Genomic DNA, 12507 nt, shown 5'->3' with positions numbered 1-12507 from the left:
ATGCCATCCTCACAATTCTTGTTATGCTTGAGTCCATTGTTGCAGCCACTGTGTTACTCCATCTCTTTGAGGGTTTTTCAATTGTTCGCTGACCCTCTACTTTACCAAGCATGATATCCTTCTCCAGGAAATGATCCCTCCTGATAATGCGTCCAAAGAATGTGAGACGAAGTCTTGCCATCCTAGCTTCTAATGAGCAATCTGGCTGTATTTCTTCCATGACAGATTTGTTCGTTCTTTTGGCAGCCCATGGTATATTCAATATTCTTTGCCAACACCGTAATTAAAATGCATCAAAATTTCTCTTGGTCTTCTTTATTCACTGTTCAGCTTTCACAAGCTTATGAGGAGACTGAAAACACCATGGCTTGGGTAAGGTGCACCTTAGTCCTTAAGGTGACATCTTTGCTTTTTAACACTTTAAAGAGATCTTTCGCAGCAAAGTAGCCCAATGCAATGTGTCATTTGATTTCTTGACTGCTACTTCCGTGGCTGTTGATTGTGGATGCAAGTAAAATGAAATCTTTTACATCATCAATCTTTTCTCCATTTATCATGATGTTGCTTATTGGTCCAGTTGTGAGAATGTTTGTTTCTTTATGTTGGGGAGTAATCCATACTGAAGGCTGTGGTCTTCAATTTTCATCAGTAAGTGTTTCAAGTTCTCTTCACTTTGAACAAGTAAGGTTGTGTCATCTGCATATCGCAGGCTGTTAATGAGTCTTCCTCCAATCCTGATGCCCCATTCTTCTTCATATAGTCCAGCTTCTCAGATTTTTTGCTCAGCATAAAGACGGAGTAAGTATGGTGAAAGGATATAACTCTGACACACATCTTTCTTGACTTTAAACCAATCAGTATCCCCTTGTTCTGTCTGAACAACTGCCTCTTGATCTATGTAAAGGTTCCTCATGAGTACAATTAAGTGTTCTGGAGTTCCCATTCTTCGCAATGTTATCCATAATTTGTTATGATTCATACAGTCAAATGCCTTTGCATAGTCAAAAAAACACAGGTAAACATCCTTCTGGTATTCTCTGCTTTCAGCCAGGATCCATCTGACATCAGCAATGATATCCCTGGTTCCACGTCCTCTTCTGAAACTGGCCTGAATTTCTGGTAGTTCCCTGTCAATATACTGCTGCAGCTGTTTTTGAAAGATCTTCAGCAAAATTTTGCTTGCATGTGATATTAATGATATTGTTCCATAATTTCCACATTTGGTTGGATCACCTTTCTTGGGAATAGGCATAAATATGGATCTCTTCCAGTCGGTTGGCCAGGAAGCTGTCTTGCATATTTGGTGGCATAGACAAGTGAGCACCTCCAGCGCTGCATCTGTTTGTTGAAACATCTCAATAATAAATTATGGATAACATTGCAAAGAATGGGAATTCCAGAACACTTAGTTGTGCTCATGAGGAAACTTTACACAGATCAAGAGGCAGTTGTTCAGACAGAACAAGGGGATACTGATTGGTTTAAAGTCAGGAAAGGTGTGCATCAGGATTGTATTCTTTCACCATACCTATTTAACCTGTATGCTGAGCAAATAATCTGAGAAGCTGGACTATATGAAGAAGAATGGGGCATCAGGATTGGAGGAAGACTCATTAACAACCTGTGTTATGCAGATGACACAACCTTGCTTGCTGAAAGTGAAGAGGACTTGAAGCACTTACTAATGAAGATTAAAGACCACAGCCTTCAGTATGGATTACACCTCAACATAAAGAAAACAAAAACCCTCACAACTGGACCAATGAGCAACATCATGATAAACAGAGAAAAGATTGAAGTTGTCAAGGATTTCATTTTACTTGGATCCACAATCAACAACCATGGAAGCAGTAGTCAAGAAATCAAAAGACGCATTGCATTGGATAAATCTGCTGCAAAGGAGCTCTTTAAAGTGTTGAAGAGCAAAGATGTCATCTTGAAGACTAAGGTGTGCCTGACCCAAGCCATGCTATTTTTAATTGCATCATATGCATGTGAAAGCTGGACAATGAATAAGAAAGACTGGAGAAGAATTGACACCTTTGAACTGTGGTGTTGATGAAGAATACTGAGTGTACCATGGACTGCCAAAAGAAGGAACAAATCTGTCTCAGAAGAAGTACAACCAGAATGCTCCTTAGAAGCAAGGATGGCGAGACTGTGTCTTACATACTTTGGACATGTTGTCAGGAGGGATCAGTCCCTGGAGAAGGACATCATGCTTGGCAGAGTACAGGGTCAGTGGAAAAGAGGAAGACCCTCAACGAGGTGGACTGACATAGTGCCTGCAACAATGAGCTCAAGCATAACAACGATTGTAAGGATGACTCAGGACTGGGCAGTGTTTCGTTCTATTGTGCACAGGGTCGCTATGAGTCGGAACCAGCTTGACAGCACCTAACAACAGTAGATTTGATTCCTGTTATTCCATCTGGTGAGGTTCACGTGTATTGTCACCATTTATGTTCTTGGAATAAGGTATTTGAAATGAAGAAGTCATTGATCTTGCAAAATTCTATCATGTGATCTCCGGTATAGTTTCTATCACCAAAGCCATGTTTTCGAACTACCAATCCTTCTTCGTTTTCAACTTTTGCATTCAAATCACCAGTAATTATCAATGCATCTTTATTGCATGTTTGATCAATTTCAGACTGCAGAAGTTGGTAAAAATCTTCAATTTCTTCATCTTTGGCCTTAGTTGTTGGTGCATAAATTTGAATAACATTCGTATTAACTGGTCTTCCTTGTAGGTGTATGGATATCATCCATTTACTGACAGCATTGTACTTCAGGATAGATCTTGAAATATTCTTTTTGGCAATGAATGCAATGTCATTCCTCTTCAAGTTTTCATTCCCGCCATAGCAGGCCATATGATTATCTGATTCAAAATGGCCAGTACCAGTCCATTTCAGCTTACTAATGCCTACGATATCGATGTTTATGCATTCCATTTCATTTTTGATAACTTCCGATTCCTGAGATTCATACATCATGCATTCCACATTTCGATTATTAATGGGTGTTTACAGCTGTTATTCACATTTTGAGTGGTGGCAAATTAGCAAATGAAGGTTCCGAAAGCTTGACTCCAACTGTGTTATTAAGGTCAACCCTACTTTGAGGTGGCAGCTCTTTCTCATTAGTATTTTGAGTGCCTTCCAACCTGAGGGGCTCATCTTCCAGCACAGCAATGTTCTGCTGCTATTTGTAAGGTTTTCACTGGCCAATTTTTTTGGAAATAGACTGCCAGGTTCTTCTTCCTAGTCTGTCTTAGTCTAGAAACTTCATTGAAATCTATTCACCAAAGTGACCCTGCTGGTATCTGAAATGCCAGTAGCAAAACTTCCAGTATCACAGCAACACACACACCGTATGACAAGCTGACAGACACGTGATGGTATTCTCAACCTTAATTTAAGTTTTTAGTCCCTGTTTTATAAAGAAGAAAACCTTCTGTACTGGGTTGAATTTGTTGTTGCTGTTGCATGAGTCGTTTTCAACTCGTAGTAACCTCATGCAACAGAGTAGAACTGTTCCACAGGGTTTTCTTGGCTGTAATCTTTACAAAAGCAGATTCCCAGATATTTCTCCAGCAGAGCTGCCGAGTGGGTTCGAACCACCAACCTTTCAGTTAGCAATTGAGCAAATAACCATTTGCACCACCAGAGTTCCTCTGGGTTGAATAGGATCCCCCAACTCAGAACCTCAGAATTTGTGTCCAACTCAGAACCTCAGAATGTCACCTTATTTGGAAATAGGGTCTTTGCAGATCTAATTAGGTGAAAATGCGGTCATGCTGGATGGATTAGGATAGGCCCTAAACCCAATGACTGGTGTCCTTCTAAAAAGGCCATGTGAAAACACACGGTGACACAGAAAGAAGGCCATGTGAACACAAGAGAAGAGATAACAGCTACAAGCCAAGGAATGCCAAGGATTGCTGGTAACTACCAGAAGCTAGGGAGAGACAAGTAAAGGTCCTCTCCTACATCTCCTACAGCCTTCAGAGAAAGCATAGCCCTAATGACACCTTAACTTCAGACCTGTAGTCTCCCAAACTGTGAAATAAATTTCTGATGTTTTAGGCCACCAAGTTTGTAGTAATGGTTGCCCCAGGAAATGACTATATCTTCATATTTGGTGCTGAAATCTAGATAGACTATATCGAAGGCATTGCCTCTGTTGACCACTCTCTGCTTTAAAAAAAAAAAAAATCTTGCCTAGGCTCTACAGCATTGCAAGCTCCTGGATTTCCTCCTACCTCACTGGTTACTCAACTGCAGTCACTTCTAGGGGCTCCTCTTCTTTGCCCATCTCTAAAACATTGGTGTTCCTTGGGTCTGTTCAGAGCCTTCTTCTCAATCTGTTTCTTTCTGGGTGGTCTCCTTCACTTTCCATGGCTTCAATTATCATCCACAAAACTACATCTTTAGTGTGATAAGTACAATAATAAATATACAGGAGTATTAACGACCCTTTGGTTAGCAGCCGCAGCACTTAACCACTACACCACCAGGGTTTCCGATTTTTATTAACACCCTCATAGGAATCTAGCACCCCTACAGAAAACATTTCCTTAACAAACTCACATCAGCTCCTAAATATCACTGCTTCTATTTCTAACTACTCACTAGGCAGGCTTTTAATGGTACACTAGAATATGGATGTGGGAATTGGCACAAAATGACACTGCTCACCCCCCAAGAACATGTGGCACAGGCTGTTTTGGCAGACCCAGAGAGAGGAATATTCTCCTCCCCGATAGTTCTGGGCACAGCATCCTATATCCATCCTGGAAATCTACTTTCTCTCAGGCCCTCCTTTCATTGCTCTGATTTTCTCTAACAGACCAATCTCATTTGCCTTCCCTCTATCCCTCCCAGATGCTGCACTGTGACCCCGGGAATGCTGTTTCATGATTAACAAAATTTACTACATTCTTAGCCTCTTCCCTGAATATCTTTCTTTTTTTTGTAACAAGACCAAATTTTTATTAGAATTAACAGATGTAAAATTACATTTTAATAAATATAACAAACGTAATAGGGAAAAATAAAAAGAATTCTAAAAACTTTACACAATCTTCAATGAAAGTGTACATATAGGCAATTTACATAAAGAATTGCTACTAATTATACTCACAGCTTTTCAGAGTTCTATAATTTTAACTAAACAGAGAGTTAAAAGTGAAATAGCAAATTCCTCACACTGTCTATATCCATACTTTGGACACCTTATATATCAATATTTAAAGTTTTTAATGTGACAAATGAGATTGCTTCTTGCTTGTGAATTTGTCTAGTTGAGGTTAAATTGATGACAATGCTACCCACAGGAAATAATGAATATTTAAAGTGAGTTTCTGTGGTTTGTTCTAACAAGGCTTAGAAAAGTCAGTTTCACGGAGGTATGTTGAAGGGAATAGAAGCGATTTTAAAGCAATCTCAGCAAGCTCAGGATATTCATTTTTAACTTTTACCTAAAATGAAGTAAGTGATGCTGTATTTTCAAAATTCATCTTCAATCCTTCATCAGTAGCCAGCTTCAACAACTTATCCTGTAGGGACACAGTTAGACTTAAATTATTTTTTGATGAAAGAAATGGATTTTGGATCCATGAATTTCCTATTTGTGGATCTCCTTTTGATGGAAAATAAAATTCAAAACATTTTAACATATTTGTTAGATGCTCATTGATGACTTTTCACAGATGTACAACGTCAAGATCATTACCTACTTCACTGATAATTGTTGTTAAATTATGGAACATGTCATAACAATCTGCAGACACTCTACTTTTCCACGTTTCTAACTTTTCTTTTTGTCCTTCAAGTTGATCAGCCATTGGAAAACATGCTGCGTTCTTTCCTTGCATAGAAGCATTAAGGTCATTAAAAATGCTGAAGATATCAGACAAGTCTGGCTGTCCAATTCGGTCTTTAAAAAGCTGGGAGCAAACTGCTTTCTTGCTTTGCAGAAACACTACGAGTTCATCTCGTAATTCAAACATTCTCAAGGAAATTTTTCCCCATGATAATCAGCATGCAGCAACAGTTTCTTATGATCAGTTTCCATATTATCGCATAAAAAAAAGAGAATAACCTTGAATTTAACGCATTGGCCTTCACATAATTCACAATTTTTTCTATGTCGGCAAGCACGCTATTTAGTTCAGCTGATATTTTTTCATAGCAAGACTTTCCCAATGAACGAAGCAATGGGTTGTTTCACATTCTGGTGCAATCACTTCAGAATGTTTTCCTGTCACTGAAGCTGCACCATCAGAACATACTCCTCCACAGAACTTAAATTCCAACCCACATTTGTTGACAATGTAGTTCTTCACAGCTTCATATAGTTCTGAGCTAGTTGTTTGTAGGCAAAAAAAAAAAAAACCCCAAACTCATTGCGGTCAAGTCAATTCCGACTCATAGCGACCCCATGGGACAGGGTAGAACTGTCCCATAGAGTTTCCAAGGAGTGTCTGGTGGATTTGAACTGCCGACCTTTTGGTTAGCAGCTGTAGCACTTAACCACTATGCCACGAGGGTTTCCGTTTGTAGGCAAAGCAGCTGAAAAAAGAATTCTTCCCTTATACCATCATGTTTGAACCTCACGTATACTAAAAGAATTACCACATTAGCCACATCTCTGCATCCACCAAGTTGCAAAGGAAAGTGCTTTGCTAGGTTTATTTGTTCTATGAGTTGGTCTTCCATATCATTAGCCAGTTCCCGAATACATCGAGCTATGGTATCATTGGAAAGTGGTACTTGAGCTACTTTTTTTTGCTGCAGGTTCACCCAACATTTCCAAGTAAACTTCTTTTGGCAGTTGTGTACAGCGTTTTAGACTTAGCAACTGGAAGTGCTACCTTATAAGAAGCCCACAAAGTACTAAATTTTATATGTGAAACATTGAACACCTGCTTTGGTTGGCTTTTTAATTCACTTTTCCTTTCAAAGAATTCTTCTGGTTATGAACTTATTTCTTTATGTTTTGAATATAAATGCCACTTAAGTTTTGATGGTTTCATTTGCTTCATTAGCCAGTATAGCTCCACAAATAACACGCTGTGGTTTTAGCACTTCACCATCAATCACGGCTACTACACCAAACTCAGTATATGAGGGATCGTACTTCCAAGTAAAACTAGTATGCATTCACTTGGTTTTCACTTTTTGAGAATGACTTCCATTGTTACCATTTCTTTTCCTATTACTACTGTCTTCAGAAAGTGTGTCTCTTATTGACAAAAAAATCCAGTGAAGCTTGTTTCGCCATTCAATCTCTTCCTTTTCCTGGTAAAAACAGTGTCTCTGAAGGCTTTAGCATTTTACATGGTCGAACAGCCAGACGTCTTTGAGGCTCATCATGTTTCCTTTTCATTGGAGTGGTCTTATAACAAAGACTACAAGTTATCCTGCGGCCATCGCCATCAGTCTCACTTTGAGGGCACTCCACAGATTGCATGGACATTTCCATCCCATGATATACAACTCTTAGCACCTGTGCATTCTTTTTCACAAACTACACAAGATAAAAATCTTGGTCTACTTTCAGAAGGGTTTTTTTCCGCCATCTTCCTTGTAATAAAAAGGTTCTCTTCAATATTACTACTATCTGTTCCAGTCTCAATGTTTTCTTCATACTGGGTCTTAGAGTATTTTCTAACTCTTCGTCAGCTTGTTCTAACTCATTTTCTGTGCTCAGGCTGGCCACAAGTTCTTCAGTTAACTGAGAATGAAACAGGCCCGGTTTTGCTTCAGGGCTAAATGTACCTTCTCTTGGAATCTGTTGCATGTCTCTGTGTTAGGGCTGATTTTGGGTCATCTGAATGAACCACAAAAATTCAGCCCAGTGTGATAAGTTGTTAGCTTGCCTCCAGGAGATAATCCTATTTTGGATATCCACATTAGTTTTCTCCATAGAGTTTTGGCTTTGGCAGGTCCAAGGGTTCCCACGGACAATTTTCAACTCAGACCAAATATTACTGAGTTCACTAACAATCTGGCTTGAAAATTCCCTCCCATTGTCAGACACTGGGTGCTCCAATAATTGTAAAAATATCTAAAAGAGCACGTGCAACTTCCTTGGGCCATTTGGATTTTAATGACCTCAAAACACTTATCCGTGTACGGAGGTCTTGATAATGCATAATAAATTTGTATTCCACATCAGGATTCAATTGCATATCTATAAGATCCACTTGGCATCTTAAGTTAACTTCCTTAATTGACTGTGATGTTAAAATTTTCTTGGATTTTGAATTTTTCTGTTAGCATGGTTTGCAGAGTGTCAGGTATAGCATAATAACTTCTTTTGTAATGTTTTTATATTTCACTTGTAATTCTTTTTTTCCATGCAGGTGTGTCCTCCATGTCCATTACTGAGATGCGTATCATGCAGAATGTCAAATTTTCGCTGTGTAAATAATACCATATTTTACCTGTTTCCCCATTTACAGCCTGAATCAGTTTCTCATTTCCTTGGACAAGGATCACATCAAATCCAGCCAAACAACAGTAGTGAACTGATTCCTTTTTTCCTTAGCTTTAGCCTCTCTCACTTCCCTTAACAATTGACAGTACTTTGTTTTAGAAAACATCTTACTGTTATTACCTTCATTTTCCAGTAACACTGCTAAGCTTCTGAAGAACTCTTCTCTCATGTTTTCTGGATCAATTTCTGTTTCATTAGCATCTAAGTTACTGAAGTTATCGTCACCTACACTTTGTGACACCATGGAAAGCCATGAAAATGACTCATTATCTCGAAGTAGATATGGCTCTGGAGATTCACATTCCATTCTGTCCTCCATAGGATGGAGCTGGGTACCTAAGGACTTCTTTGCAATAACCAGAGGGGTCATTTCGTCCATAGGAACTTCCTGCCCATATGTGCCTGGTGGAAGCTTTTGAGACTGAGGCAGCTCAGCTTTTTGCGTTCCTTGTCTCCTCAACTTCTGCTTCCCGGTTTCTTGGCCTCTCGGCTCCTTGTGTCTCACGCCTGCATCTGCCCTGCCCTGTTCCAAAGCTCTGTAGCTCCACCAATAATTGCCTGGAGGTACCTCACTCCACCAGGAAGCCTCTTGTGCACAGGCACTCAGCTCTCTCGCTCCGTGGGTCGGCTCCAGCAGTGTCTAGCACTGGTCTCCTGGTTCTGCTGCCGCAGGTCCTCTGCTGCTCTTTCTTACCATCTGCACCTTCTCTGGTGTTTCTTCCAAGTCTTCTATCCATTCACAGTTTCAAAACCACTTCCACATTTTATGTATCTGTTAGAGCACTCTCTTGGTACCAAATTCTTAGTTATCTAGTGCTGCCATAACAGAAATACCACAAGTGGATGGCTTTAACAAAGAGAAGTTTATTTTCTCACAGTAAAGTAGGCTAAAAGTTCAAATTCAGGGTCTCAGCTCCAGGGGAAGGCTTTCTCTCTCTGTCCGCCTTCTCATCAATCTTCCCCCAAACTAGGAGCTTCTGTGAGAAGGAACCCCGGGCCCAAAGGATGCGCTCTGCTCCTGGCACTGCTTTCTTGGTAGTATGAGATCCCCCCCACCCCAGACATTTCTTATACTCCTGGTCCTAACTGAAATCTGGTCTTCCCCAGAGGACACGAGTAGAAGGTGAAGCTGCTCCGACTCCCATACCCACAGCCCTCAGATTTTGAAGGTGGAGTCAAAGCTTCCTCATTCCTCACTGACATTTCCATATCATTACTCCTCTACCTTCTTATAGACCCTAAGTCTTCCGATGGTCACGCGATAATAATTTTAACTAATCTTCATTTCTGTATAGTCACTACAAAATAATGTTGTAAAAGAATGCTAAATGAAAAAAATTCAGTCTATTTAGATAGAAAAAAAGACTCTAAAATGGTGTATATATAGCATAAGCTTACTTTTTGTTAGTTTGCATATATGTGTGTGGAGAAAGAGAATTAGTATACATATGAATGAAATTGACCAAAAACTTAACAGTGATCATTCCTGAGTGTAGAAGTTCCTGGTTTGCGTTTCCTTTCTCCTTCTCGTATTTTCTAAATTCTTCACAGTGAACATGTACCGTAGAGCTCTTTTAACTGCAGCCATTTAGATGACTTGCTGCCACTGCACTCTGAGAGCTTTGGATTGGCAGACTCCTCTCTAGTACACCTGGCATACCTGTCTTCACCAGTTGACTATATATTTGAAGAATCATATAGTTGTACATTATATTTGTTCCTAAGCCTGTTACTGTGGGAAAAAAAGCAAAATATTGGGGAAGAAATCAGAAAGATCTAGAGATATTCCGCAAGCAGACTGCTTTCATAGGTTCTTTTCATTTCAAAGATTTGCATATACACAAACAAAAAATATACATATTTAAGCCAAAATAAAATACTTAAGTCATCTCTCATTTCTTCATGACACTGTTCTTTGTTGTTGTGTGCCATCAAGTCGATTGTGACTCATAGCAATCCTACAGGACAGAGTAGAACTTCTCTACAGGGCTTCCTAGCATGTAAGCTTTACGGGAGCTGATCTCTAGATTTTTCTCCTACGGAGCTGCTGGGTAGATTCAAACTGCCAACCTTCTGGTTAGCAGCTGAGCACTTAACCGTTGTGCCTCCAGGGCTCCTTCTCCGTTCTTTAAATTGCTTTTTTAAAAATTAACTAACCAGGTTCCAGTTTCAAATGTTTTAGATAAAAGTGCTTCTGTTGTATTATTTTTGTAGCAAATCATGAAATCAAAATATTAAAAAGGATGATATTATAGCAATAAACCATCAAGTCGATTCTTGACTCATAGCAACCCTACAGAACAGAGGAGAACTGCCCCATAGAGTTTCCAAGGTGCAGCTGGGGGATTTGAGCTGCCTACCTTCTGATTAGCAGCCGAGCTCTTAACCACTGTGCCACCAGGGCTCCATCATAGCAATAGAATGAATATATTCATTTTAAAAAGGAGCCCTGGTGGTGCAGTGGTGAAGCACTCAGCTGCTAACCGAAAGGCTGGTAATTCGAACCCACCAGCTGCTCCATAGGAGAAAGATGTGACAATCTGCTTCTGTAAAGATTTACAGCCTTGGAAATCCTATGGGGCAGTTCTACTCTGTCCTACAGGATCACTATGAGTTGGAATTGACTCAATGACAGTGGGTTTGGTTTTGGTTTTTGGTATTCTTAAAACAATAACATCAACAACAACAAAAAACCTTCCTGTTAAAAGATATTTTAGGCTGCAAGATCCAACTCCCAGTCTGCAGCTGCAGCAGTTAGGGAGGGAGGAATAGCCTGCAAAGGAGCACAGGAAAAAACTGGGAGTGATAGAAATACTTGTAGCTTCGTTGTGGTGGTGGTTTCATAATTGTCTACATCTATCAACAGGCATTGGATTGTACATTTTCAACAGATGCAGTTTGTTGTACATAAATAACTCAATAAAGTTGATTTTAAAAAAGAAAACTAGGGGGAAATAACATAAATAACTCACCCATGCGTGTAACATGCATAGCGTGCCTAGGAACATAATACGCAAGGGGGTGGCGCAGAGGGCAAAAACGTATAACGCACATGTTATTTGCGTAGAAATACAGTAATTGGGTGTTCAAGCCCGTAACAAAGCCAGAGGGATTAGGGAAAACAACATAACACATATACACATGCACATTTCTCTTCAAAATAAAATGGAAAATATTGGAGGGATGCATCTGGCTCAGGAGCCTGGCACATAGTAGATACTCAAGAAATATGTGGTATTACTTGAACAGATGGACAGAAGTCCTGAGATTCAGCATATTGCAAAAGAGTGAAAGCTCTCCAGTGCCCTCAAACTTGGAGCACAAGAACTAGATTCTTCTTGCTCACTTTAAATTCCTCTTTTCTGAGAACTGCACCCTCCCATACCAAGGATTGGGTCTCCAGGAGCCATGTCTATGTTACTCTAATCAGCCTCCCTGCCACAGTTAATGGATTCCAAAGACACCTGAGTCAAGGTGAGACAGATTCAATCTTTCCAGAATTTGAGACTTGGAATTCAGAGACATGTTGTGGGAAAAGAGTTAGCCTGAGACTGCTTATCCTCAGAAAGGCCTGCTTACAAGGTTGGCCCTTGGCTGGTGTCTGAGAACTTGGATTTCAGGAGGATTCCCACCTTTCCCTAACTGATAAAGGTAGCCCAAAATGCCTAGCCTGTTTGTGCAGACAATGAGGTTTATGCCGATCACCTGCTTTCCTTCTGGAAGTGTGAAATTTTGATATAAGCAGAGGGTGCCTACATTAGCAGCTCACAAAAAAAACCTTGGCCTTCCCTGTGCAGAAATGTCATACACACGTTGCTAAGTTTTCATCACTTGAGGAAGAGTGCACTCTGTGTGGCCCCTCATGAGAGGGAGAGTGCATAAGGAAGCTACACAGGGATTCCTCCAGACTCTGTGCCTTTTTCTATGATGATCCAGCTTCTCACACCACTGGAGTACATCTCAGCCACGAGTACAGCTATATGCTGAGTGCTATGAGTC

The 12507-nt window shown here is 40.1% G+C and overlaps 1 protein-coding gene across 1 annotated transcript in view; it reads right to left on the bottom strand.

Annotated features, from left to right (window-relative positions):
• Window positions 1-12507, bottom strand: part of DHTKD1 (dehydrogenase E1 and transketolase domain containing 1) — an 83973-nt gene that overhangs the window by 61991 nt on the left and 9475 nt on the right. The gene's annotated exons all lie outside the window — the stretch shown is intronic.

Source organism: Loxodonta africana, chromosome 4 (assembly GCF_030014295.1).
Source record: "Loxodonta africana isolate mLoxAfr1 chromosome 4, mLoxAfr1.hap2, whole genome shotgun sequence".
NCBI lineage: Eukaryota > Metazoa > Chordata > Mammalia > Proboscidea > Elephantidae > Loxodonta > Loxodonta africana.
This window is presented reverse-complemented; position numbering and strand designations above follow the sequence as displayed.